Source organism: Anomalospiza imberbis, chromosome 8 (assembly GCF_031753505.1).
Source record: "Anomalospiza imberbis isolate Cuckoo-Finch-1a 21T00152 chromosome 8, ASM3175350v1, whole genome shotgun sequence".
NCBI lineage: Eukaryota > Metazoa > Chordata > Aves > Passeriformes > Viduidae > Anomalospiza > Anomalospiza imberbis.
Window position 1 is genome coordinate 21,468,379 of NC_089688.1, and position 24,632 is coordinate 21,493,010.

General features: G+C 44.3%; 1 protein-coding gene across 2 annotated transcripts in view; it reads left to right on the forward strand.

The window, feature by feature from the left end:
- The window catches only part of HPSE2 (heparanase 2 (inactive)), a 104,876-nt gene that overhangs the window by 24,043 nt on the left and 56,201 nt on the right, over positions 1–24,632 (forward strand). The window lies entirely within an intron of this gene.

The window sequence follows — 24,632 nt, forward strand, 5'->3', positions numbered from 1 at the left end:
GTTGCTCGCTCTAACCCTTTTTCCATCTGTCCGTTCATTTATTATTTACCGCTTTCTCTCGCTCTTTTCTTCATTAGCTGGTTCCCAGTGCTTCTGGCTCTGGAAAGGGCTGTCTTATGGGGAACACAAGGACAGCAGCAAATATTGTTGCACTGCTTCTCTGCCAGCCCTCCTTGTTGCAAGGATGGGACTGTGTGGCATGCACAGTTAATTAAACTCTTCAACACTTTTTCCAAGTTAAGAAAGGATCAAAATCCTCTAAGTAAGAGCCCCTTGAGTCCTGAAGTCCCCCATGCAGTCCATGTTCTGCTTTTTCAGAGGCTCATGCTAGGGATGTATACACAGGGTTTGGAGAGTAACGTGAGAAGCTCTGGATATGCATGCTTTGTGCAGCTAAAAGTGGTGGGGGAAAAGTGAGGTTACAAGGTGTTCAAAAGAAATTTTGGATCTCTCTTTACTTCATTAAGTTTTATATTGGATTGCTGTGCCAAGAGACATGATCCTGGTCTTTCTTAAAGAAGTGAAAACCTCCCGGAGTTTAAATTTTCTTTTTTTCCTCTGATGAAAAGGTGGCAAAAACAAAGGTTTTGTAGGAGAAACTGAAACCATTCAAATATAATTCTATTAACTAATTAGGGAAACTCTGGAATTGGGACTGAGACTCGCAGGCCTTTCTTTCTTCTCTTTACTGGGGCACTCCAAGAATTGGATCACCTGGGGAAAGCATGTTTAAGAAATACCAGATGGTCTCTGCGATGCTCCAGCTGTGGACAATCACTCCCAGCCAGGCAATCTGCCTTGCTGTCGAAGCCCTCTAAAACTGCGCTGCCCATTTGTCATGCTTCTCCAATTGCAGCGCTCTGGATAGCTTCTTTTTTCCTTGTCTGGCTCTTCCTTTCCAGTTTTTATCACCCACCCCCTCCATGAGCTAATGTAGTAACATCCCTTCATTGGCTATAAATCCATTGAAGAGCCATATATAAAATATTACTTTGTTAGGGAAGATTGGGAAACATCTGTTTTTTACCCATAAGAGTCAGTCTCTACTTGTCTCATATGACAATGTGACTATTTATATATTTTTAAAGAAAAAGAAGTAGAGAAAATGGGAATCCTAGGAAAAAACTTAGTGGAGCCTCTAAATAGAGGAAACTGATTCAGCTCTGGGATTTGTTTGGAGGCTTTTTGGGGAGGGGGGTGGGGCACAGGCCAAGAAATTGCTTAGATGTCTGACAAAGTCGCAGTCATACCAACTGCAGAGAGTCCTCCTGGAAATATTTTGATGTTTTATAACAGTTTCTAGGTGCTTCACAACACATACTTGCACAGGAAAACTGTGGGTCTAAACCATTATGTATTATCTACTACACAGAACAGAAACCTGGGAACAGTGACAGTCCTTGGATTAGTAGCAGACTGTAACAGTAGGGGTGTACACACAGAGAAGAAGTGTGTAGCTCTGGAGGCCTTGCATTTAGGTGCCTACGCCCCTAAATGTATGCAGCTAATTTAGGTGGGTGTGCCACCAGGGCTTGCTGTCTGAGCCTACTGGCATGAGTAGCGTCTCTTCCAACCCGCTCAGCGCTTGTGCCGTGCTGAGCTTTTCCTCACACATACAGCACTTAACCTATGTCTCTGTCTCCTTGCTGGGCAAGGGCATTGCTATCTGAGAGTGCATGTGTGGGGAGAACTGGCTCTGTCACCCCAAGGTGACAGGGGTGCAAGAGCAGGATGCTGGGGTTCCATTGTGCCTGCCATGGGGTGTGACAGCAGAGTTTGGGTGGATATAGGGCCTTGGACTGGTGTGGAAAGGCTGTACAAGCAGCCAGACAGCCTTGGGACACTTAGTTCATGCTGCTGGGGTGAGCAGTGGAGTAAGATGCTGTCCTAGGGTGACGTTATGATACTTGTATCACCCCAGCCAGCTGTGCTGAGGTGACAGGAACAAGGAGCAAGTCTGTAGGGAAGGCGATTGGGAGCATACAAGGGAGGATCCTGCTTTGGGTGAGCTGGGTGGGAGGGAGATTGCACCTCCAGGAAGCTGCCTGTGGTGCTGTGTACCTTGCCTGCCTGGCAGGCACACTGCCAGTCTCTGAACCCCTCAGCATGTGAATATGGAAGAAGGAGGAAGAGACTTTGTTGTTTGCAGGTGGTGTCAGGATTTGCCACAGCTGCTTTCTGTGCCTTGCAAGGCTGGCATACAGGAATGAAGTTCTAGAGCTGCTAATGATTGATGGTGTTCCACATACAATCGTAGGATGATTTGGGTTGGAAGGGGCCTTGAAGATGACCTAGTTCCAACCCCCTTGCCATGGGCAGGGACATCTTCCACTAGACCAGGTTACCCAAAGCCCTGTCACACAGGTCTCCATCTTTCCTGGCTGGATTCGGTACCTTCCCCTGCCCCTTTGCTGCCCAAACGTGAGACTCTGCTCTCCAGTCTCCTTTCCTCAGGGTCAAGGATTGCTGTGTTTGTCTGGACCCAGCTCACCCATCTGAGGTAAGAAGTGCCCCAGAAGGGACCTCTTTCCTCCCTCTGCCAGCCAGCCTTGCACATCCCATCTAAGCTCCACGGTGGATGGCTGCCTGCTTTTCTCAGACTGGCCAAAACCAAACTCCATGTGTGTCTCCCCTGCTGATCCCTTTCATGCCTTTCTGCAGGGCTGTGGTTGACAGCTGTGTCTTCCCTGTGGCCTCATAACACGCTCAGGCTGCTCCTTCTCTCCCTCTCCCACACACTGGCTGCTGTGCTGCTGTCCCCTCCCGCCTCGCTGGAGCTCAGCCTGTTCTGATGGTTATCTGCCCTCATGACAGCCTTGTGCCCTTCTGCTTGGTTCTTTCCTCTTCCAAAATCCTTGTCATTCTCCCTCTCATGGTGCTAATTGGACCTTGAGCCCCCTTTTCTTCCCTCTGCTCAGTTCACTGACCAGCTGTTACTGAGCTGTGCTCCAGCCACCATGGGCACTGGTAAAAGCTCCCCAAACCCCACACAACACCCACCTCCACCCGGTGCAGATCCCTTGTAACACTAGTGACAAGTAAAAGGTTATTTTTCAATGGTACGATATTAAACAGACAAGGCTGCTCTCTCTAGCAGCTGCTGTATCTTTGCCCTCTCTGTGCAAAGCCTTTGGTTATCTCACAAGGTGTGTCAGGGTCTCAAATCGGCTCCTTGCCTTTGGCCAGCTCCTGTGACAGCGAGCTCTGTGCAGCTCTGAGCTTGGGACTGGCATCTGATTGTTTTACAGGTGAGCTAAAGTTCATGTGCTTTGATACTCAGCATAGATTTGGACTTCACAAGGCTAAAAAGAAAATGTTAAATTTGAGGTGGAAGCAGATTAAAAAGGAATTTGGGATGTTGTAAATAGCTTGGTGAGCATAAGCCACATGGGCAGAGCAGCAGATGGGAGGACATGTGCATCATCTAAAGGGCACTGGGATCCTCTGACACTGGAAATGGTATTGAGAAGGAGTGCTGGGCACCACGTCCAATTCTCATGCTGATTTTAGCCAAAATGCTTTATGGTTGGGAAAGATTCATAAAAGAGCAGTAAATGTGACCAAATCCTGGAAATAGGGTGCCATAGATATGATTTCACTAATATTCATCTATTTAAGAAAAATTAAAAAGAAACAATCATAATGTGCAAGTACCAACAAGAGGAAGAAAAAGTTCAAAGGAAATACCTTGAAATATTAGACAAGAAAGGCAAAAAAGGAAACTATGATTTAGAACCTAGTGCAGGATAACCCTGGAGAAATAATGTGCAGATTTATAATGCTGAGATTGGTCCTTTCTATCCTTATAACCTGTATAAATGTGCAACATGAGTGTTGGGCCTCCTAGAGAATAGGTGATGGCAGGGATTAAATAGTCCTGAAACCAAACTGAATTTGTTAGCCTTTGCTGATAACTTGGCCAACGGGACTTTTCACTCAGCTGTAAGCAAAACTGAGCTTGGACTATGGGCTCTGGTTCTCTTCCCATTAAAATAAGAGGTGAATTTAGCCCCTGCCTATGCCAGAATCCGCCTGGCTTTGGTGTGATGTACTTTGATATCAGAAGAAAGATCAAGTTGAGGTCAGGGTTTTTTGGACAGAGGTGACTGAATTTAGGAACCCTCAGCTACATCTCCTTGCTATAACCATCCCCAGGGAGGAGATGATGTGCTGAGCAGAACAGCAGGGAGTCTTTGCTCCCCACCACCAAATCCTTCCCTGAAACAAGATCCAGAGAGCAATTACCTGAAATGTGAGTGCTTCCCCAGGAGTAACCTGTGTTTGATACAGTAGTCTTCATTTTCCTGCTTTATTTTAAAGCTTGTTCATTCCACCTTCCAAAAAAAGATTTAGCTGGTATTTCATTGAATAACTTGACCTTGGGTGTCCAAAAGTTCATTTATGATCTTGCTGTATATAAATTTCCAGATATAGGGTTTTGACTCAGAAATAGTCTTCCTTTGATAGAATGTAACAAATTCAAGTTTCAGATATTATCCTCTTGAGCCATCTCTGTGGTGTTTGGCATCATGACAAGTAATTAGTCAATCCTGAAATAGTCATCAAGCAGAGAAACAGCTTATTTTATATACTGTTTCTTAGAGAGTTAAATATTTCCACATATTCAGGCTCTGATTGGAGTCTTGGATCCTTTCCAAATGTTCAACCTGTAAAGATATTTGAGAACACCAGGACTTAGGCTCTTTCCAAAAAATGATAGATTTCACTTGAATTTTCACAAATGGAAAACCACAACTCCCCATAGCTGCAAAGAAGCAGCTGTCATACCAGGTATGGAGTATGAGAAAACACTTTCTAAAAGCTTTAGGGACTTCCCATTATCTGGAAGTTTTTAGTGCTCTTAAAATTCACGAAGAAAACAGAGTTTCTTTTCCTGCACAGCGCTGCCTGAGATAATCGGCTGCACCTGTTTGGAAGCAGTGTTTCACGTTGTTCCCTTACACACACCCTTGCACGTGTTCCTGTTAATTTTTCCTAGAAACCAAAGTGTCAACAAATTGGAGGCCAGCATTGCAACTCTGTTCAAAATTCCAAATTGGTGTTTCTGAGCATTTTGCCATGCAAAGTGATGTGATCTAAGTGACTGAATCGACTTTGAAGATTTGAAGTTGAAATCCTGGGGTGTTGGGATGTAGGCAAAAATCTACTGAAGAAATCAAAAGCACCAAATCAACAGCTCCAAACATAAAGTTCTGCTTTTTGTTATTGCTTCTGCTCTATTCCTTTAAAAAAAAGGGCAAATTTCCAAATTCATGGTGGGCTAATTTTTGGAAGGGTTAATTTTTGGTGTGACTCAGCACAGACATGCATGATGAGAACTTGGGAAATAAGCAGTTAAGTCATGATGATGTAAACCATTGTTTCGCATTTAAAATAATAGCACTTGGATAATTCTGAAGTTGTGGCTTCTGCTTTTATTGGCTGAGATGTTGCCAAAACATGTGTGTGTTGCTCTGAATTGGTAAATGATTCCTATTTATAGGACAGGTGTCTTCTGATGTCCTGAGTCCAGTGTGTTCTGTAATCCTAGATCCTGGTTTTGATCAATGTTTAATAGTGTGTGACAGAAGGAGATAGGAACCTTGCAGACCAAATCAGGCTTGGAATGTTTTGAGTTTAGCTCTGCCCAGCACTGTCCACTTGTAACTCAGGGTGTCTTTCCATCAGGGTCTTGCCCTTCTAAAATTCAGTTTTTGGACTTCTCTTTTCTTTCTGAAACGCATAGCCTTTGGACTCATTTACATGTAGCCTCTTGAGTGTGCCAGCCTCCTTCTTTTGTGTTGACTCAAGAAAAAAATTTCTTTCTCACATGTTTTTAACACAGCTTTTCTAATGCAGAAACCACAGTGAGGCAGTGCTGCAGGGAGAGATGTGGTGACAGGAACAGAATCAAGGTGTGGCAGTCATGAAAATAAACCCTTATGTTTGCACCAACTCTAATTTAAACTGTGCTTCACAGCTGTTGGTTTGGGCTATGCAGTGTCTCTGAAAAAGGGGTGGATTAGTTGCAATTAGTTATGTGACTGTCAAAACCATTCTTTTTTCATTATCTTGCAAAATGCTGGTTGAAATGAATCAAGAATCTTGGAATCATGGAATGCTTTAGGTTGGAAGGGACCTTTTAAAGGTCATCTTGTCCAATCCACCTGTCATGGGCAGGGACATCTTCCACTAAAACAGGTTGCTCAGAGCCCCATCTAACCTAGCCATGATTACTTTTAGGAATGGGGCATCCACAATTTCTCTGGGCAAACTGTGCCAGTGTCTCAGCACCCTCATTGTAAATGCAGACAGATCTAGTTATTATGTTGCTGATGCATCTGCTCTGGTCATTATATTGCATTTTAAAAAGAAATTTAAAAAAATACTTTAAAATATGACCAAGCTCCTCTTCTACAAAGGAGTGCAGACCTTCCAGCTGGAGGTTCAAAAGAGACACAGGTTGTTGATAGAAGGGAGAGAAATGCAGGTTCACAGGCAGGGAATCTCTTGAGATGCCTAATTTAAGGGAAGAGGTGCAGCAGCAATGACAGGGACCAGGATGGAGGGACAGATGGCGTTTCCTGCCATGTCCACTACCCCACCACCCCTGGTCTGGCACCACAGAGCCAGGGCCTGTTGTTCTGTGTCCGGGATGGGAAAAGCACGGAGGAGCCCCACAAGGAGCACGCGGCGGGTGGGTCGGCAGAGCGGTTAGCAAGGAGCAGCTTGCTGTCAGCTGAGCACTGAGGATACCATCATGCCAGAAAAGGAACTGGGTCTGGAGGGAGGTGGAGGGGGCCATGAGAACTGGATGGGAGGCTTGGCTCTCTTTCAAGCAGTTCCTGAAGCCAGATTAGTCCTCTTCGCCAGCTGGTGTGAGACGTTAGGTTTGTGTTATTTCTGGCAGCCCCACAGGGACTGGGAGTAGCTCCATGCCTCGTGTTTCTCTTTCTGAGGACAGGACAGTCCAGAAGCAGCACAAGTTTTGCATTCCTGTCCCCAAGAGATACAAGTGCCAGCTTGCATTCAGGTAGAAGGGGTGAAGAAAAGAACCCAAGCTGCCCTTTCATCTCTGATGCCACCAGCTTCCTCTGCTGGCTTCTCTGGGCTAGTCTGCTCTTCACATGACCAACTGCCCAGGTTTCCCCACATGTGTTCTCTTGTCTGTCACTGTCTAGCCAGACTTGGGGAAATTCATGTGTCTCCTGGCCTTGCATGCTGCTGTGCGTGCACTGAAACTCTCTACTGCCCCATGTCTGGGAAGCCCAGATGTGTCCACAGATGCAGGAATCCTGAGGAGCTGCCAAATGTCTGGAAATGTAGGATATGCCCCCATGCATAGGAGCCTTGAGTTGTTCCTTGCCTGGAAATCACTGATACTTTATGTGCAAGGGATTGGACTCAGGGAATTTTGTATGGACAACTGTACAACTGCTGCAATTGTTTTTAGTGCACTTGAAGGAAATGCAGGATCTCAAGAAGAAGTTGGTGTGTGTGTCCTGGTATGTCCACAGAGGGTTAGGATTAGGTTTGTTGCACATGCACAGGCTGCTCTGTACAGGCATACATACTTTGGAAATCCCTGTCAGACTGTCCTAGTCCTTTACATTCCCTTCCTACATGGGACTATTTTCCATCAGGATCAGGAGGAAGGCCCTTTGTGTTTTAGTCTTGCTCTGAGGAAATTCCTTTTTCTGCTTGATATTTGTGCTTCCTTGCTAGGCTCCTCAATCCCCTTTCAGCACAGGTCTCCATGGGGATTCCATATTTTTGTGACAAGCTGGAGAAGGAAAGGGAGGAAGGTTTAATAGTTTTCCCAAGGTAAGACACAAGCAAATTCACCAGATTTTACTCTGTGGCATTTTTATTGCTTCTCACTTACAGGGCCATGGTAATTGGTCCTGTCTCTGGAAGTGGGTGAAACTGCCCTTCCAGAGCTGCTGCTGGGTGTGATGCAGGGTAGATACCTCCCACCTTTCCTTCCCAGCTTCTGGGTGACATGTCCTGGGTGTGGCTGGTGCAGAAGCTGCCCCATTCCCTGAGCCCATGTTCTGGGGTGACTGAACTCCCAATACATTCCCTTTTTCTTCTGGAAAACAGATTTATTCTGGCATTCACCCTTGACCACACACTCCCCCTAGTGAATTCCAGGGTTAAAAAATCACATAGGCTTTTCGTAAGAGCTGCCTCACTTGTTCTTTAATGATTCCACCTCTGAACTGGGACCCTGCTGCTTCACTGGCTGCCTTGACAATATCTCATTTGTCTTTTCCTCTTTTATTTAGTTTTTCCTACATTTTTTGCACATTCTGTGGATTCTCCTGCATTCCAACTGTCTTATATTTTCATGCCTCCTTTTATCTCTCTATTCATCTACCCCAGTATAGACAAGAGAAATGCTAAGTCCACATAATCTGTAGAAAGCATGAACTGGGTTGTTAGACATTTTCCAAACATTACACTTCATGGAAATATTTTTCTGTAAGAAGTAGAAATGAAACAGCTGTCTCCTGCTTTCTCCTGGGCTGTTCCTGTGCAAACTCTCCTGCCCTCTGAATTTACAGCACCATTGCTTGGATGAGTGTCCAACAGCCAGCTTCAAGCAGTTGTATTTATGATGTGCCAAGCAGTGGTGAAGATGATGGTGTTTATGTGCTACTCAGATCTATGTGGTGGGATTAACGTACCATGGGACCTGTGCTAAGGCTTCCAGAGTCAGGAGCATTTCACCAGCAGAATTGTCACTAGGAAATCTGGTACAAGTCATGACAGATGACTCAGTGCAGACTGTGGGACAAACAGGGTTGTTCTTCACTCACACATCCTCCTGCTCGCTCCTGTCCTTCTGGCTTTGTGTTTGGCCAAATGGTAAAATTCCTCCAAGCTCCTGCCAGGAGCTGAGAACTGGCATGATGAGAGAAAGGCATAGGTGCCTCATGTAACCCTGCTTGCTGGATGACAGTGAGCACCTGGCTTTTTTTCTTCACTCCCTGGCTTATTGAGGGGCATCACCTCCCAGCTGACCTTCCATGGCTGTCCCAAGCATAGAATGGAAGCCCAAAACCTATCCTAAAACCCTGCTGGGTTACCTTCTGGATGTGGGCATGGTTCTGCTCCCCCTCCCTAACGTGTTTGTTCTGCTGGCCTGGTGCCTGACCTCAGCACACAGTTGAAGATGTATTGGTTGCTAGAGGGTAACTGTTTCTTGAGTCCTATGGAAATTGATGGGAAGCTTAATACATTAGTGGAGTTGTCTGAACTGGAAATGTAAATCAGGAAAAACAGAAACACACAGCAAAAATTTTTGGGCTGAAACAAGCAATCTTTCCTCTTCCACATGGAGATGTGAACACCAGGCTTTCTGGACAGAAGTGTGAACATCAGTGTTACTGTGAGCAAGCACAGAGTAGGCTCCTGAGCAGATGACAGAGGAGGAGAGAAATAGTGGAATTTGTATGTTACCATCTCCAAACTGAGCAACTGGAAAAAGAGCAGGAGAGACCAGAAATTATTTGAAGATTCACTTCCTTTCAGTGTTTTGCTGGAACAGAGCAAGCAGATATTCACAGGCTATATTCCAAACTGAGGTTATTTCTTCAGAGCATGTTCTGGCAAAGGATTTTTGGCCACAACCCATTCTCATCCTGAATGACTGGGTGATACCATGGTAAGAAATCAGCTAACAGCAAATCATGGATCTCAGTTTCAGGCAGTCATTAACTGTGCATCCATTATGCTACTTCTATGCAACTGCAATACACTGCTTTTAACTTTGATCTTGATAGGATAATGCAGAACTACTCTTGCCCTTAAATGCTGCCCCGTGAGAAATGCGGTGCTTATGTGCATCACCAGGAAGGGTGCTCTGCTCCCTGGGAGGATAGAATCACTCCATTGGTGCCTGAGAAATCCCTCAGCATGTGTCACCCAAGTGTGCCATGGGGATCTCACAGCTTGGGAGCTACTCTGGCATGTGAGCTGATGAGTCACAAGTGCAGCTGGGGAATACTAGAGAATTAACAGGAGCACATCTGGATACACACAGAGCACATCTGGTGCATCAGAGTTGCTGTATGTTTGCAGCATCACTGTACTGTGTGTGCAATGAGCCACTTTCTACCCTCCCTGTACTTTCTGGGGAAACTTTTATCATATTTACATAAAATAGCATTTGGGAAACACCTTCCCTTCTTTGCCTTCATGGCAAGGCTTCCCAGGTCCCTCAGTGTGAGTAACAAGGATGCTGCATGGAAGGATGAGCTGTGTCAGGACTCATTGTGAGCACTCCAGGCTTGAATAACTGGTTGTTATTCCCTGTGATGTCCAGTGCTCAGGTGTCCAGTGGTGTCTCTGAGAAACATTTGTCAGTGTGTTTTGCTGGGTAGCCTAGAGGGCCTTTCATGTCTTTGCCAAGAGCTGGTCGGTTGTATCATTTTTCCAGGCATGATACAGCACTTGGCACAGCAGCCCTCCAGGCTTTGCCTTTGTAAAGTCTCCAGAGTTATTCCCTGGGATGTGGCTGTCCCTGGAAGGAAGGTCTGAAGTTTGACTACTCTATCAATGTGTATCTACATAAAGCAATGGAAAAAACTAGGTTATGTACCAGCACCAAATTCTTCAAAATGTGCTATCCATATGCACTTTGAACATCTTCTATCCTTGTCCTCTAATTCAGAGTCTCTCGACTTCTTGGCAAGAAATAAAGGATGGGGGATACTCCCATTTCAACCATGTCTGGCTATCTAGGATGATGGCTATGGTTTCTTGTACACCTGGTCACCTGTCTGGAGCAGTTTGGGGGATTTATGCCATCCTGTGTGTACAGACAGAGAGTACTCCTCTAAGTGCACTGGGTACATGAACATTCCCAGTTTTGTTGGGAGGGTGACTCTTGTTCTTCCAGCACGTGCCACCGGCAGTTGTGTTGCTGCCCAGCCTGTGTTGCCCTGGTGCAGTCTGGGGAGGCTGCAGTGGGAAGAAGCAGGGGGAGGCTGGACTGGGAGCCTTGTGTCTGTCATCAGGCATCTGGATAACCCATCCTTAAGTCCCAAGTGCCTGAAACAAGAGGGGTGGCACTCCCACTTGCACAATGTCTGAGCAAAGTGGTCATGGATGTAAATATGCATGGTTTGGTTTCAAATAAATAGAGGGGAAAAATAATTTTCCAAGCTCACAGGTAGAGATAAAAAAACTCAGAAGAGTCAGGAGAGCTCTGAAAAGTCTCTGGAAGCAAATGTCCTATTCCTTCAGCACAGCTCAGATACATGAATACCAGGGCTGGTTTGACTGGTGATCAAATAAATCCTTGCAGGGGAAGTAATACAGATTTTTATATTGGGATTCAAATACATTACTGGGTTTGAACAAACCCACTCTCAAATGCTATTTAAGAGGATTTTTAAAACTTCCCTTGTCTTGTACTAACAATGTAATGAAGTAAAAAAAGTAAATGCAAGTATACTGCTAATTTAAAATAAATATTCCACCTTTACTGTTTCAGAGCATTTAGGAACAGTACCTTCAGTTGTTTGCTTCCTAGATAACAAAAAAAAAAAAAAGCCTTTCTTTCTATATCTGTTTCATGATGGGAAAGTTTGTAAGTCACCTTATCTCTGTAGGTATCAGAAACATCACACATGGCACTGCCTTAATGTCTTTTTTTCTTGCAATTTCCTGGATTTCCTGCTATGTCTTTGTTGAAGCAAAGCATATTCAACCACTGGAGAGACATGTAAAAGAGCCAAATTAATCTTTTCTCCTGAGCTTTACAAAATAGGTTAAACTAACAGAGAGTACTCATGGATGTTAAGTTCAGATATGCACATAAAATGTGAGGCTACTGAATTAAGAAATAAGTGCTGTTCACTGTTTCTGCATCTTGCTGCAATTATATTTTTATTTTGTCTGCTATTTTTTGCCTAGCAGAGAGTATCAGAAAATTGAAAGTGAGTTTTATACTGAAATATCTGTGTTACCATTTGTGCAAAGCTCAAAGTTCCTTCAACACCCAAATAATGCAAAATTCTCAAGCTGAACTTGAGAATACATAATGCAAAGCACATTAACTTACTGGAAACTTGGGCATGGGAGCTGTTCTTTCATATGCCCAGCCAACCCATTTCTATAGCTCTCAGTGAACATTTCACAGAATCACAGAATATTCTGTTGGATGCTTCATCTGATATGACTAATGAATTTAGTCTTCTGAAAATGCTGGTTTCACTTCAATGCATGAAAATGCTTATGCTTTTAAAACTCTATACCAGTACTTCATCCCAGGTTTTTCACATCCTTGCCATGCTCATGTGGGACTCCTACAAGTTGCCCTGTGTCACTGTCACACTGGGCACATGAACATTCCCAGTTTTGATGGGAAGGTGACTCTTGTTCTCATCACACTGATGTACTACCCTGTGTCTAGCTCCTGTTTCCCCGTCCTTCAATTTATGACAAGAGCTGCTACCATGTAAGTTACTTTGTATGTTGGGGTATTTAGCCCATGTATCATAGAATCAGAAAGGATGTGTGGGAAGGGACCTTAAAGATCATCTAGCTCCAGCTGCTCTGCCATGACATCTTTAGGGCACTCATGTCCTGTGAAGAGTCAACCAGACCTCTTCAGGCAAAGCCCTCATCTCTCCTGAATCTCAGCGCTGTGGTCTGTAGCTGCAGGTCTGCCCTGAGAAGTGGCCTGTGATGTGCAGTCTGAATGAGAAGCAAAAGCCACCTTCTGTAAGAGGTGGATCAAACAGAGGGACTTTGCATTTTGGCTTCAGCTCTCCCACTGCAGAGGAGTAGAGTTAACTGGTCATGAGGATGAAAACTGTGGGGCAGGAGCCCAGGAGCAGATATCTGCACAAATATGCCTCAGCCATCTTCCTAACCAGCTCCTTGCCCTTGGTCAAACCAGGCAGTGCCTCACTGGTGCCTCTGGCTGAGTTGCTCTGATCTCAGGAAGGGGCCTCCAGGACTGGTGCGAGAAAAATTAGTCCCTCCTTTTCCTCCTGTCCCCTCAGAACTGCATGTATCCACGTGATTTATGTGACTCTGGATTTTAGCTCATGCTTACCCTGCAGAGAGCCTTATGGCTTCTCTGTTTGCCTTGGTGCTTGCCTTAGCACATTGTTCTTGCTGCTGACAGTTGTGCTGGTGGAGGTTTTATCTGGAAAGAAGAGGGGGATGGCAGCGAGGAAAGCCCTGAGAAAGAGCTGTCGTGCTGTGTGGAGCCAGTGCTGCCGGCCGGGCTTCCTGAGCCTGGGCAGGCAATTCCCACGGGCGCTGCGCTCCTCGATGGAAAATGCAGAGACACAGAAGTGTGTTAATGGGTCAGGAACCAAACAGGTTGAAAATGTTTGGAGCATTTCTGCAGGGGCTGGAGAGAGGTAAAAATCTGCCTTCCTTATCCCTGGCTGCTACCACTAGTGAAAGGAAACTGATAACTCAAGTGGAAGAGAATGAAAGCTGCAGGAGGTGAAAGCAGCTCCTTGAATGATGTGGGATACAATCACTGCTCTGCAAAAGCTTAACTGCTGTAGGTAACATGCAGAGTTCTGCAAATGGGAAAGAAAGAAGCACAGGGGTTTGCCAGAGGCCCGTTCCCATCAGTTTGATTGCATTTTGTGGCACTTTAAGGAAAAATGGAGCAGGAAAAAGACAGATCTTCTGCAAGCCTGTGGAGATCAGCAATTTCCACCCAAGCTGGGAGGAATTCTCCAACTCCCAGTGGGCAGAAGAGATTTCTGTGTTAGAGGGGCTCATGCAGGCTCTGCTGCTGAAAACACATCTTGAAGTAATATGTGACTCTTGATGACACCTCCTCAACACTTAGTAAATTTGACCTTTTCTTTCATGTGCCATTATACTGCCTCACATGGCTGCACAGGCAGCTAGCACATTGAATCCAAACTTTACATTTCCAGGCAAGGAACATGTGCTCTTTCAAATTGAACAGTGATGCTACCAATGGCTGGCTTGACTTCCCTTCGCCTGGGAGATGGGAGGTCAGTTGACAGGAAATCTCATTCTCGGTCACCTAGAATTGCCATCTTTCACACAAAGGCAGATTTGGTTTGGTTTAAAGCCCTTGTGTGTGCTGAGCAGTGCAGGTGTTCAGCCCCTCCTAGAAGCTTTTTAGCTGTAAGTGCAGTGTACTCATCCTTGGTGTTGTTAAATAGCTTTTATAAACACTGTCTGCAAGTGTTCTGATTATAGACGACCTTCTCCCTCTGCTTAGTGTCATCTCATTAATCTATCCATTAGGTGAATAATTCTGGTTTGGGGAACAGAGCAAATATAGAAATTGCACAATGAAACACATTTAACATATTCAAACAACTTTTTCTTAATATAAAGGCAATCATTTGCTATTCATTTTTCATGTAGCTTTGAGTATTTGCAGGCCGACAGTGGAAACAGGCTGGTAATTTGGTCCTCCCCAATTTTGGCACCTGTATCTATTTTAGAACTAGAGGCTGTTTTCTGTGGCTTTACTGCTCTGTAATTCAATACCCTTTTAGAGCCTTAATGCTGCCATTACTAGTAAATTGGCCTCTATTCTGAATAAAACTCTTTATTACATTTGTTTGTTTAATTTTTATTAGAGAAGAGTTACCCAACAACCACAGGGAAGGAATTTCCTAGAAGGTGCAGAGGCAGTGCCTGGAATTCCTTTCCCATTATTGCTGGTGTGAGCAGGAAAGTCCAAGTCACTCTAGGGATCTGCAGGGTGCAGATGGTTCACTCTGGGTTTTGTGTAGCCAGGCTGATGGTGGTGGTAGCCCCCCTTCTCATGAGTCCCCCCTTTGGGTAATGAGCTTGGTTAACTACTCTGTGCACAACAGATGTCTCAAAGCCCTCTATATACTTCTCTGCTGGCATGGGTTTCATTTTTCCTTTGAATTTTATTTTCTTGAAAAGATGATTATTGACACTTTAATTCCTTCATCCATTTTTTGACCCTTTTCTTTACTTGTGTATCTTGTCTATTTTCCTTTGTGTTCACCTTAGCAGGAGGAGGATGAGGGCTGGAACCGGGACTCCAAAGGGAGAAGGGGATGTCTGTGCCCCTTCCTTTGTCTTGGCAACTGGGAAGATAGGATGAGATGGGAGCAAGTAAATCCAGAAAAGTGTTTCCCCCTCTCTCTGTGCAACATTTGTGCATGCTTTTGCTAGTCTCTAACACACAAAGAATTAGTTCTTGTTCAAGCAGCCCGTGAGAATGAGCATGCAGTGCCTGCCAGTGCCAGAGCCCTGCTGAATGCTTCCAGCACAACAAAGAGCTCAGACTTTCTAATTTCCAGCATCCCTGGCTACTGGAAGGGGGAAAAGCACCTAAAGCCCATATGTAGTGAAGTGCATGTTATGTAATTAATGCTCCAGCTGTCTGCTTTCAGAATTTTCTCTGTTTGCTAAAGACATGAAGGCCAGTGTTGCTCCTCTAAGATTCCGAGTTATGGTTCTGCTGCAGACTTTTGCAAGTAGTCCTGTAGGTTTGTATAATTTCATTCCTATTTCTCTTGTTACTATAATGAAAGGTAATCACAGACAACATATCCAAAACCTTCCCTGTAAAGCTGCAGAAATTAGTTGTACAAAAGCTAGAAAATACCCAGGCCCGTGCACCCTTAATTCAGTTCCCTCGCATATATGCATTACAAGAGTATGTGATCATGTAATTAAAAACTATTGGCTTGGCAGGACCTTGGCTTACTCCTTGTGCAGAATAAGATATAGAACGGCAAAAGAGAGGGAATGTTTACTTGTAGTTAAGGCACTGGTGAGGGATGTGGGAGAACTGGATCCTAACCCTGGCGCTGTCACAGGATTCCTGTGTGATGCTGGGCAGAGCCAATCCCCCTGCAGCCACAGAGGGTGTTGAACTCCAGTATCAGCAGCTCGTCTACCCTAGATTTTTGAATGTTCAACTTTCCAGCCTAAAAAAAATCTGTTAGCACTGGTTATTTGTATAAGATATGAATCTGAATAAACATACGTGCAGACAATTGTAGGGAAAGGATGAAAACCTCTTATCAGAGGTTTTATCCCAGATTATTTCCTTCTGTAGCCACTCCAGAGCCCATGACTGAGGCTGGCTGTTTTCATGTTTGAGCTCTCAAGCTTTAAGGGCTCTCTGTGTCCAATTAAACAGTAGCATATCTCTTGAATATTAACACATTAAAAGCAATATACATCCAGGAAAGAAATCTGATCCTAATTGGCTCTGGAATATTCTATTTTCCAAACTGAGCTGTGAGCTGTTAAGCTTCCTTTTTTTAAGATTAAGCAAACATTACGTTCTTAGGAGAAAGTCAGCCCAAGGAATGGGAGAAAATAGACTTTCAGACCATACCTGTCAATCTTCTATTTTCCAGTGTTTTGCCCAGAAACAGGCACAGAAACGAATTGACTTCTACCCCTTCTGTCTTTTTTTTCCCCTTAACATAGTGACTCAAATTAAAACAAAGATAAAATTCCATGGGAAGCTGGCATTAATCAGGATTTGGATTAAATTAAATTAAGCACTTTTTATTGAACTCAGCAGTATTAGTTATTAAAACCAGAAGGACTTTCCCAACTAGTGTAAAAAAGCAAACAATGACTCATACTGTGGCATAGATTTTATTGGGAAATTAAAATGCTCATTTTCTCTTGTTCTTTCCTTTTTCCTTCTTTTATTTTTTTTTTTCCTAACTTCAGACAAGCACATGTAAACAACTGCTGGTGAGCCCACACTTGCAGACCCTCAGCCTGAAGCCACACTGTCATTGCTGGCACTCATGTGGCTCTGCTCATGGTGGCACCTGATGGTGACGGTAAAAGTGCTTATCCAGAAACTGCTTCTACAGGTCTTCTGTGCCCTTGATATCAAAGGGTCAGTTTTGAAGAGTGTGTAGATAATTAAGCCACCTTTTGCAGTCCACAGAGGTCAGGTTGTGCTCTGGCAAAAAAAGCACAACAAGCATAATCCTTCTTCTCTAAGATGGGAGACATGGGTGGCTATAAACCAGTCATTTTCACTTTGATAATGAGGAAGATACTAGAACAAATTATGAACCAATTTAAAAACACTTCCAGGATGATAAGATGACAAGAAACATTGGTTTAACCTAGGCCAGTCAAGAACAAATATGTTTTCCTTTTTTGACAGCCATTGATTTGGGACGGTAATAATAGCTCTGATATATTTTGACTGTGAGGTAGTGCTTGTCTCTAAAGCAAACCAAGGACATTGGTTTGGATTAAATAATTATAAAATAGGTGGAAAAAATTATATTCAAAGAAATAAGTACATCTAGTTCTCTGTCAAACTGGGAAGAGAAATCATGCAGAAAGCCTCAAGGGCCAAGTCCAATGTTGTTCAATAGTTTCATTGATTTATTTAATTCCTTCCATTCCAATTTAATTTAGAGGGTTTGCAAACAAGCACATATCCATTTTTGATTCCCTGTGGCATGTAAGTGTTTGTTAATGAAGACAGCTGAGAAGAAGAGAAATCAGTGGGTGAGGATGTGCTGCCCTCCCCACCATTAGGGTGAGGGTGATGTGAAAAATTGAAGTTGCTGATCTGGTCTAGTCTAGGGTTTACTCCTCCTTTCTGGCCCAACACAGAAGCAAACTATTGAAAGGGCTTGGAAATTAAGACAACAGCATAAGTTGATAGCTCTTCACCAGCCAGCTCTATTGCTTTACATATTCAAAGATAAAAAGATTTGAATATAACACAGCTGGACTGAAGCACTGGAAAATTTAGCTGTAGATTCATTGGTTGAAAAAAAGATGTATTTCGCTGGGATGCTGGGCAGTTTTATGTTATTAAAGCAGTGGACATGCATAGATGTAAGGTGTTACAACATGGCTGGGGTAGAAGCACACCTGGGAGCATGAGAGTCCACTACGAGTTTGGCTTCTGTGAGAAATGCCTGATCTTTCACTGTCCTTTTGGGCTGTTTGTGGGAGTTCAAATAGCAGTGCCTTTTAGCTGAGCAAGAACTAGGCAGAGTCTTGCAGTGTCTCACTGCAGAGGAGCATGCCTGGCCAAAAGCCCCCTTTGTGTATCTGCCTGCTCGGGGGTGATGTGTACTCAGGTGTCCCGAGTGCGTACATGAAGAAGGAAAATATTTAAGAATCCACAAAGCCTAGGAACATGTGGCACCTTGCGTCTGGATTTCGTTTAAAGGAATTAAGAGCTGATCCTAGCTGGAATATGAATCAGATCTGATTGTGTCTGTGTTGTCTAAAAGAGGTTGAGTGGTGTGCACAGGCTGGAGCTCAATCTAATGTGGAAAAGTTTGATCCGGAGCTCTGTTTAATTTAATATTTGACTATTCTACCTATTTTAGTTCCGACTCAAAGTTCAGTGTTCCTTCTTGTCAGTGGATGTTTGTATTAGTGGAGGACATGTGTGAAGCAGAGAAGAAGGACCTTCATGCATTCAGACCTCAGCAAGTCCAGCAGAAATTCATTATTGTGCTCTAGTATATTGTCTCTGTTGCTAGAGGGACTGGAGGAGCTTTCCCTTCACCCTGCTGCTGTGATGGAGAGGGGGTGGAAATTAATATCCTGCAACATCCCATTAAATCCCCAAATGCATTCATAGCACTGGGTTAGTAATCCATAGTTTTACAAGGTTTTAAACTTCTAATATACTTCAGATATTTTACGTGCTTCAGTAAGTCTATTGTGCTGTATTAAATATATGTTAACGGAAAGTTCCATGATTAGTTTTAGTACCTTTTGATATCTAAATAAACACTGACTGAATAAAAATATCTATATCAAAGCAAAAATTTTCAGAGTGGTTCAAATAAATACAATTTAATGCCCTTAATATAATTTATTTTAATAAGAAACCTCTCTCATTACAATCAGTCTTGACTGTTAAGGTCAGTATGCACCAATACAATAATCTTGTCTGTTTTGCATAGTAACATTGGACAAAAAAATCTTATTTAGAAATTTCTACTTTAAACTCACAGCTTCTGGTTGAACCAGAGCAGATTTTAATAAAATTTTCTATTCATGCCTTAAAAAGATAACATGTGATGGAGAATCATCCACAATGTAGATAAATTGTTCCAATGATTAACTGCCTTCACTGTATGTATGTATAAAAGGGAGGCTTATTTCTAGTGCACACATTTGTCTTGCTTCATTCTGTCTCTAAAAACTGCCCTGGCTTTGATAAATTAAATTGCAATGTATAATTAAAAAAAAAAACTATTTTTGACGTATTCTGGTGCTTAAGAGTTGATTGGCGGGCTATCTGCCACTAGAATAAATTGAATAGCTTGAAGTTCTTTGGTATCTCACTGCAGAGTCATTATGCCAGCATTTCTAGGAGCAAAGCCATCTTCCATTCATCTGCAAATTTCCCCTTGCTATAGCCAGATAGAAAGCCAGCATTTCCTGTCCCAAGGAAATGAAAATTAATAAGAAAGTGAGACTTAATTATTTTTTTCAAACTTAATATGTGAACATATAATCTGTAAGGTCTTTATTTTGGTGAAATGTTGAAATTTTCCAGTTCACTGTGTGTGGCAATTAGGCTAAAATATAGACGATATCAACCTCCAGGTGTTTGACTTCCTGGGTTTTTGTCTACAGAGTTCCCTTAGGTGCCAGGTGTCTTGCAGGTGTCAGGGGACCATGGTGGCTCTGCACAACCCTCTCATCCAGGAGGCTCCATATGCCCTGGTAGGCTAAATCCATTCTTGTAAGTTTGAGAAATGGATGAGGACTTGCCTCTGACCCATCTGGGAAGTTCAGTGGTGAAAAAACTGAGGCTGGAAAATGCAGCAGGACAAGCAGGTGTGGAGAGGAAGGGGCTTGTGCAGTCTAGATATTAAAAAAAAAAAAAGTCAAGTTATAAAATTACAGCTTTCCTTAGCCGATACATTTCCACCTCCGACCCCCAGTTTTCCCACCACTCCTGTGTTTGTGTTCTTTTTCTCTCCATGAAAACAATATTAACCTCAATAATACAGCCCTGTCACTGACAGCATTGCAGCAGGCTCTCCTGGGAGGCACCCTGTGAGGCCAAGAAAGTGTTGCTCAGGATAAGCACCCTGCTCCTAATTTCATCATCTGGGGTACTGTGATTTGTCTTTACAGCCATGTGGGTGATGATGACAGAGTATGCTTGGTACCAAATCACATGAAATTTGGGCTGGAAGCAGCCAGGAGGTTGAACTGATGCGTTGCCCAACTGCTGCTGGTTCAGGTTTGATTGTGACCAAGCATTTCCAGTGTCGTTGTAGGCACAGACCTTGACCTCTGTAGCAGCCACAAGCAAAATTTTTATGAGACCCCAAAAGACTGGCCTATTTTGCAGCACCTCTCTCTCTCTCTCTACTGCCGTCCTTTACTTATAAGTTACACTCTAAATCCTAATTACTGGGACATTTTCCCAAATAACAGCCTTAAAGCAGTAGTAAGGATGATGGCAGGTCTCATCTGGGTGTCCACTTGCAGCCTTCTCTCCTTCTAGGGACTGCTTCTCTGTCCCTCAGACGGATGTCCTACATCTCTTGCTTTAAACAGAGAGCTTGGGCAGAATTGTGGAATTGCCAGAGTATCACCTAAAGCTGAAAGTGCATTTCTTCGTACTCATTCATCTCAGAGTCCAGGGAATCCATCCAGCCTTGTACCACCCTCAGAGCCCTGGTAATGAGCTCTTCTGCCTACTTACAAATGGTGGGAGGGAAGCTGCACTGGCTGCATATCTCCACCTTGTGATTTCCTGGCACTGGTGTTCCCTTTGCTGAGAGGAGCAGTGACCAAAGCTCCCCTGTCCTGCTCAGTTCCACAAGCCCCTGTCTCTGCACCTCTGTGGCTGGTGCTGCTGCTGGAGACATTCCTCTGGCTCATCCCACATAAAGCAAGGCTCTGCTGTGGGAACCTATTCAAGCTGTTTCGTACACATGCCAAGAATTAATTTAACTTTTCTGCTGTCGTCTTATCTTTTTGCCTCAGCCATCTTCTGGCTCTACAGACTCTCTGGCAGCCTTCCTCCTTTTGATGTGTTTGAAAAAGCTTTTATTAGTTTTAAAGGCTTTAGTAAGTTGTTTCTTAAAATCTTTTTGATTTGCTTTATTATGCTCTTACATTTAATTTGCCAGAGTATATGCTTTTTCTGGGGGTTACTTCTTGGGTATTTTTCCCCAGCAATCTGTGGAGCTCAGAGGGAAGAAAGACTGTTCCTAACACTGCAATGAAGTGGTTCTTGGGGACTTGCTTCCTGCATAAATGTCCCAACCTGCCCTTTCTTCCCTGTGATCAAAGTCTGTACCCAGAAATCTTTTCTGACAAGGGCTGTAGCATCTCTTACACTCCCAGCCCAGGATCTCAAGGGGCCAGTGCAGTGCAGGAAAACAAGAGGACCCCAGTGTCACCACATGGGGTGCAGAAATGCATTATGACTGCAGTACTACGCCCTGCCATAGCCACATCCTTAGGCTGCTTTCTCCACACTAAGAACCAAGCAGGAGGGTGATTTAGTGCAGGACCAGGATGTGGAGGTTACTCCACAAACAAACTCTCAGTCATTATTTCTGCTGAGCTGGGCAGATCAGTGCTGTGTTCCTCTGGTGGTGCTGGAGTGGAGGCTCAGTAGCCTTTCAGGAAAACTCTTCAGTAAAAACCACGTGATGGGCATGGTGCACACCAATCCCATGCAACCAGAAGGTGTGTGGTGGCTGTGTCTACAGATGCCTTGTCCCACAGCATCCTGCTGACCCTACAGCGGGGCAGGGGCAGACAGGCTCCTGGCTGAGAGCAAGCAGTGCTGCTGGCACCACCCACACCCGCCACAGTCACGGGGTGGCTGTGGCAGAAGATCAGCAGGAACTTCTTGTGAGCACAGCACAGCCAGCCTTCAGCAGTATCAGCTGTGTCTCCTCTCCACTCCTGGCCTCCAATCTCCTCCTTGATGTGACTTTCTCTCCTCAGCTCAGGACTGTGTGGCTGCAGAATTTAATCCTGTGCTGTATCAACGCAGGAATGCTTCCATCACCAAGGTGGTGATGCCTAATTTAGGTCATATCCATCCCCTCTTGCATTTCTGGCCTCTAATCTGGACACAGTTTATCTTAGTCCCAGCAGAAGCCCACCTCTGAGCTAGCTGTGCCCATCTCCCCGAGCACCAACCCTTGTTTAATTTACTGATGTAAGGTTTCTTGATGTGTAAGTACTTATTGCTAATTGCTAATATTTAAGTTCATCTCCTCTTTTCTTCCAAAGATAATTATTTTGCCATATCCTCAGCCTTCTTTGAACCACTAGTGGTTTCTTGATTCATGCCTGACATTTGATTACCTTTTCATAGGCATATCTTACTTAACTCTAAGTGTTATTAGTGTCCATAAAATTACCCAGCCCTGAAACACAGTGAAAATGCAATGAAAGCTTTAGCTTCAGTGAATTCTAGAGAGTGTGAATCCCAGTGAAGGGCTGTGTGTCACGCAGCCATATGTTCCCTTGGGGCAATCACATCCCAAACCCCAGAAATGGTCACAGCCACTGCTTTAAAAAGCTCATGTGTGAGTTACCTCATGCACTTGGGCTGCTCACATTGCCTTTGTAGCAGGTAAGGACATGTGCTTTTCTCCTTGTTGAATTTGTTAGTGCCCTGAGCAGTTTACAGAAACAACCTAGATAGGTTTTGCTGTTAGTGGTGGTCCTGCAGTCCCTCTGTCCTTGTTCAAGAGCACGGCAAGGCTGAGCTTCTGCTAAGTGAATTAGCCAGCTTCAAAGCCAGCTGTTTTGCAGCAGCAGAGCTGGTGGATGGTCGTTTTATTAGTGTTCCCATCACATTTAAGCTGCTTTAAAACGGCAGATTTAAGTTTCAGAAACATGAGGTTTAAGGAGTTTATGCTTTGCAGAAATGCTTACTGAGACCCTGGAGAGCAGATCCATGCTGGTGGCTTTTGTAGGCTTGGAGCAGCGCCATGTGCTTTGGCACACAGTGGCATTAGTGCTGCCTCCTGCCTGTCTGCGTGGCTGTGAAGATTGGAGGTGCCTGGGGATGGGGAGCCCTCCATGGCACGTGTTCCCTGAGGTGACTTCTGAGGGAAGAGAGCCTCCAACACCTTAATTCAGTGCCAGCCGCTCCGGTACCGTTTGTTTTCATGCTGCTTGGATTATTGACTCTTGACATGAGAGCACAGTTCTCTGGTAGCCCCCTCCTCGGGCACTGAGGGAGTCCTGCTGCCAGTGACACAACCTATGAAGAATGTTAAACTCAGCCTGTGTTAGGGCTGGGACTTGAGCTCCCACGGGTTTCTGTCCTTGGGAGGGGTTTCTCTCAGAATGAACAGGGTGGCGGAAGAGATGAGGAGGAGAATAGCACTAGGTGTTATGGCATGTCCTCACTTCAGCTTGCTGCAAGAAAAGACAAATGGACTGTGTGCACCCCGGGGATTTAGCTGCCACAGTGCATCTCTCATCCCAGCAGATGTGCTGGCTTTGGCTTGCTCAGCATCCAAGTGTCTCAGAGTGAAGCTAACTGGAGACAGACATGAAACTTCTTATGCTCAGAAATAAGCTGGGCATCATATGCAAAAGAGTGTTCTTCCTGGGGCAGTTCAGGTGTGATGGTATTTGGGATAATAACGATAGGAAGAGGAGTCTTGGGGCTGGTGGTTGCAGTGATGGCTGGAGGCTGCTTGGGCACATGGGAGCTGCTCCAGATGCCCTGGATTATGATACACACGTGGTGTGGGCATGGGTGGGTATTGTATTCTGAGGAGAAAAGGCAAGGTTTTACTTCAAGTAACTTAATGAGTGACAGACAGGTACAAGTCTTTGGCAGCATTATAGAGGGCAAAAAGATGACGGCTAGTGGAGATATTCATACACCAGAAAGCCTGGGAGAAAATGAAGGGATATGAAAGGCTAGATGCAAATAGAAACCTCATGCTTAGGAAAAAGCTGTGCTTGCTCAGCTGGAGAAAGCTAATTCCTAGGTATCTGTTTGTGCACTGCGAGCATCACCCACAGTTCATCCCTGTCAGGATGCTGGTGCCTCCTGGTGTCTGAAGGAAGTTTCTGTTCAAGCAGTGTGGAGGCAGACACCTTTTGTGCTTTGGCTGTATGTTTTCATTGTAACATTAGTGCTTCCTTTAATTAAAAGTCATGATTGAAATTAAAATTGCTGTTCTTTCACTGCTGACACTGATGATTTTGAAATCACTTCTTTGTGTCCAAAGTGCCTCCCTATACTGCTGAGGAAGAACTGTGCCAGGGACCCCAGGGTCTGCTCCATCCATGATCCTCACAACCACTCTGCATAAGAAATGCACATAAACCCAGCCCTGAATCTCTTTTTATTTCATGGTGCTTGCCCTCTGTTTCGAAATGAGGAAGACACACAGCTCTGCTTTTTTGTGACTTACTGATTTCATACCTGCTTCTTGAGTGGCCTCTTTAGGAGGTCCAAGAGAACCTGGAAAACCTTTTGTGATGGTAACGAGTGCCTGGCGACCCCTGAATCTTAAAAACCCTCTCTGCTATCATGTTATTTATTAAGCAACTCAGACTAATCTTTTCCAGGAAAGATGTTTCTCATAATCTGCCAATTCATGTTACTTTCTTAATGACTAAGTCCTTGCAATTAAGTGGGGGGGGTTGGCCAG